Source organism: Arachis hypogaea, chromosome 4 (genome assembly GCF_003086295.3).
Source record: "Arachis hypogaea cultivar Tifrunner chromosome 4, arahy.Tifrunner.gnm2.J5K5, whole genome shotgun sequence".
NCBI lineage: Eukaryota > Viridiplantae > Streptophyta > Magnoliopsida > Fabales > Fabaceae > Arachis > Arachis hypogaea.
Window position 1 is genome coordinate 89,043,597 of NC_092039.1, and position 4,644 is coordinate 89,048,240.

The window sequence follows — 4,644 nt, forward strand, 5'->3', positions numbered from 1 at the left end:
CTTGCATGCATTCATTGTTTTGATCTAAAAATTTCATGCATTGAATATTTTTGTTGTTTTTCTCTTTCATAATTAAAAATTCAAAAAATCAAAAAAATATCTTTTCCTTATTTTCCTCCAAATTTTCAAAATTTTGGGTTGACTTGGTCAAAAATTTTTAAAATTAGTTGTTTCTTACAAGTCAAGTCAAAATTTCAATTTTAAAAATCTTATCTTTTCAAAATCTTTTTCAAAAATCATATCTTTTTCATATTTTTTTATGAATTTCGAAAATTTCAAAAATCTTTTTCAAAATATTTTCAAAATCTTTTTCTTATCTTTATATCAAATTTTCGAAAATTAGCTAACAATTAATGTGATTGGTTCAAAAATTTGAAGTTTGTTACTTTCTTGTTAAGAAATGTTCAATCTTTAAGTTCTAGAATCTTATCTTGTAGTTTCTTGTTAGTTAAATATTTTTAAAATTAAATCTTTTTCAAATATCTTTTTTTCAAATATATCTTTTTATCTTTTATCTTATCTTTTTCAAAAAATTTTATCTTTTTCAAAATTTGATTTCAAAATATCTTATCTAACTTCTTATCTTCTTATCTTTTTCAAAATTTGATTTCAAATCTTTTTCAATCAACTAACTAACTTTTTGTTTGTTTCTTATCTTTTTCAAAACCACCTAACTACTTTTCCCTCTCTAATTTTCGAAAATTCTCCCTCTCTTTTTCAAAAATTCTTTTTGTTTTAAATTTTAATTTTAATTATATTTTGTCTTTGATTTTCGAAAATTACTAACCTCTTTTTCAAAAATTATTTTTGAAATCTTCCTTCTCTTTTCTTCTTCTATTTAATTATTTAATTACTAACACTTCTCTTCACCTCTCTTCATCCAAAAATCCGAATTCATCCTTCTTCATTCTTCTACCCCCTTCTTCTTCTACTAACATAAAGGAATCTCTATACTGTGACATAGAGGATTCCTCTTTCTTTTCTTGTTTTCTTCTCTTTCATATGAGCAGGAACAGGGAAAAGGGCACTCTTGTTGAAGTTGATCCAGAACCTGAAAGGACTCTGAAGAGAAAATTAAGAGAAGCTAAATTACAACAATCCAGAAATAACCTTTCAGAAATTTTCGAACAAGAGAAGGAGATGGCAGCCAAAAATAATAATAATAATAATGCAAGGAGAATGCTTGGTGACTTCACAAAGCCAACGACCAAGTTTGATGGAAGAAGCATCTCCATTCCTGCCATTGGAGCCAATAACTTTGAGCTGAAACCTCAGCTAGTTGCTTTAATGCAACAAAACTGCAAGTTTTATGGACTTCCATCTGAAGATCCTTATCAGTTCTTAACTGAGTTCTTGCAGATCTGTGAGACTGTAAAGACGAATGGAGTTGATCCTGAAGTCTACAGACTCATGCTTTTCCCTTTTGCTGTAAGAGACAGAGCTAGAATATGGTTGGATTCACAACCTAAGGATAGCCTGGACTCCTGGGATAAGCTGGTCACTGCCTTCTTGGATAAATTCTTTCCTCCTCAAAAGCTGAGCAAGCTGAGAGTGGATGTTCAAACCTTCAAACAAAAAGATGGTGAATCCCTCTATGAAGCTTGGGAAAGATACAAGCAGTTGACCAAAAGATGTCCATCTGACATATTTTCAGAATGGACCCTATTAGATATATTCTATTATGGTCTCTCTGAATTTTCGAAAATGTCATTGGACCATTCTGCAGGTGGATCTATTCACCTGAAGAAAACGCCTGAAGAGGCTCAAGAACTCATTGACATGGTTGCAAACAACCAGTTCATGTATACCTCTGAGAGGAATTCCGTGAATAATGGGATACCTCAGAAGAAAGGAGTTCTTGAAATTGATGCTCTGAATGCCATATTGGCTCAGAACAAAATGTTGACTCAACAGGTCAACATAATCTCTCAAAATCTGAATGGATTGCAACATGCATCCAACAGTACTAGAGAGGTAGCTTCTAAAGAAGCTTATGATCCTGAGAACCCTGCCATGGCAGAAGTTAATTACATGGGTGAACCTTATGGAAACACCTATAACCCATCATGGAGAAATCACCCAAATTTCTCCTGGAAGGATCAACAGAAGCCTCAACAAGGCTTTAACAATGGTGGACGCAATAGGCTAAGCAATAGTAAGCCATATCCATCATCTTCTCAGCAACAGACAGAGAATTCAGAACAAAACACTTCTAATTTAACCAATATTGTCTCTGATCTGTCAAAGGCCACTTTCAGTTTCATGAATGAAACAAGATCCTCCATTAGAAATTTGGAGGCACAAGTAGGCCAGCTGAGTAAGAAAGTCATTGAAACTCCTCCCAATATTCTCCCAAGCAATACAGAAGAGAATCCAAAAGGAGAGTGCAAGGCCATTGATTTAATCAAAGTGGCCGAATGCACTAGGGAGGAGGAGGACGAAAATCCTAGTGAGGAAGACCTCCTGGGACGTCCTTCAAGCAAGAAGGAGTTTCCTATTAAGGATCCAGAGGAATCTGAGGCTCATCTAGAGACCATAGAGATTCCATTAAACCTCCTTCTGCCATTCATGAGCTCTGAAGACTATTCTTCCTTTGAAGAGGATGAAGATGTGACTGGAGAGCAAGTTGCTCAATACTTAGGAGCTATCATGAAGCTGAATGCCAAGTTGTTTGGTAATGAGACTTGGGAAAGTGAACCTCCCTTGCTCATTAGTGAACTAGATGCTTGGATTCAGAAAACTCTACCTCAAAAGAAACAAGATCCTGGCAAGTTCTTAATACCTTGCACCATTGGCACCATGAGCTTTGAAAAAGCTCTATGTGATCTGGGGTCAGGGATAAATCTTATGCCACTCTCTATAATGGAGAAGCTGGGGATCATTGAGGTACAACCTGCCTTGTTCTCATTACAATTGGCAGATAAGTCATTGAGACAAGCTTATGGAATAGTAGAGGACGTGCTAGTAAAGGTTGAAGGCCTTTACATCCCTGCTGATTTCATAATCCTAGACACTAGGAAGGAAGATGATGAATGCATCATCCTAGGAAGACCTTTCCTAGCCACAGCAGAAGCTGTGATAGATGTCAACAGAGGAGAATTAGTCCTTCAATTGAATGGGGACTACCTTGTGTTTAAGGCACATGGCCATCCCTCTGTGACAAAAGAGAGTAAGCAAGAAGAGCTTCTCTCAGTTCAGAGTCAAGAAGAGCCCACACAGTCAAACTCTAAGTTTGGTGTTGTGAGGCCACAACCAAACTCTAAGTTTGGTGTTCAGACCCCATATCCAAACTCTAAGTTTGGTGTTGGGACCACACAAAAATTGACCTGATCACCTTGTGGCTCCATGAGAGCCACTGTCAAGCTATTGACATTAAAGAAGCGCTTGTTGGGAGGCAACCCAATTTTATTTATCTAATTTTATTTTATTTTGTTTCTTTGCTATTTTTGTGTTTAATTAGGTACATGATCATGAGGAGTCACGAAAAAAAAATCAAAAAAATTAAAAACAGAGTCAAAAACAGAAGAAAAAAATTGTTCACCCTGGAGGTAGCGCAGACTGGCGTTCAACGCCAGTAAGATGCATATGGCTGGCGTTCAACGCCAGAACAGAGCACCATTCTGGCGCTGAACGCCAGAAACAAGCAACATCCTGGCGCTGAACGCCAGGAATGTGCCTGGAGGAGACAAGCTGGCGTTAAACGCCAGCAACAAGCATGAAACTGGCGTTCAACGCCAGAAACATGCATTACATGGGCGTTGAACGCCCAGAACGTGCACCAATGGGCGTTTGAACGCCAGAATGATGCACAAAGGCATTTTACATGCCTATATGGTGAAGGAATGGTATTTCTTTTCACCTCAGGATCTGTGGACCCCACAGGATCCCCACCTACCATATTCCCACCTTTTCTTTTAATCCTAATCACACTCTCCTAATCCAAATCTCATTTCACTCTTCCCCATATCACACTTCCCAAAAACCTTCACCAATCACCTCAATTCCTCTTCCCAATTACCCCATTCACCATTCACATCAGCCCACTCTTCCCCAAAAACCCCACCTACCTTCATAACATTCAAATTCAATTTCCCACCCATTCCCACCCAAAATGGCCGAACACCCACCCTCCCCTCTCCCTATAAATACCCTTCCATTCTACTTCATTTTCACACAACACAACCCCTTCTTCTCCCACATAGCCGAACCCACTTCTCCCCCTTTTCCATATTCTCTTCTTCTTCTTCTTCTACTTTTCTTTTCTTTCTTGCTCGAGGGCGAGCAAAATTTTAAGTTTGGTGTGGTAAAAGCATAAGCTTTTTGTTTTTCCATTACCATCAATGGCACCTAAGGCCGGAGTATCCTCTAGAAAAGGGAAAGGGAAGACAAAAGCTTCCACCTCCGAGTCATGGGAGAAGGAGAGATTCATCTCCAAGAGCCATCAAGACCACTTCTATGATGTTGTGGCAAAGAAGAAGGTGATCCCCGAGGTCCCTTTCAAGCTCAAAAAGAATGAGTATCCGGAAATCCGACATGAAATCCAAAGAAGAGGTTGGGAAGTCCTAGCCAACCCCATGCAACAAGTCGGAATATTGATGGTTCAAGAGTTCTATGCCAATGCATGGATCACTAGGAACCATGATC

General features: G+C 38.2%; 1 non-coding gene across 1 annotated transcript; it reads right to left on the reverse strand.

Moving 5' to 3' along the window:
* Nucleotides 1-1,542: 1,542 nt before the first annotated feature.
* On the reverse strand, nt 1,543-1,646 carry LOC112798349 (small nucleolar RNA R71). Its single transcript, XR_003199964.1, has one exon. It is a non-coding gene; the product is annotated as a small nucleolar RNA R71 (small nucleolar RNA).
* Nucleotides 1,647-4,644: the final 2,998 nt, after the last annotated feature.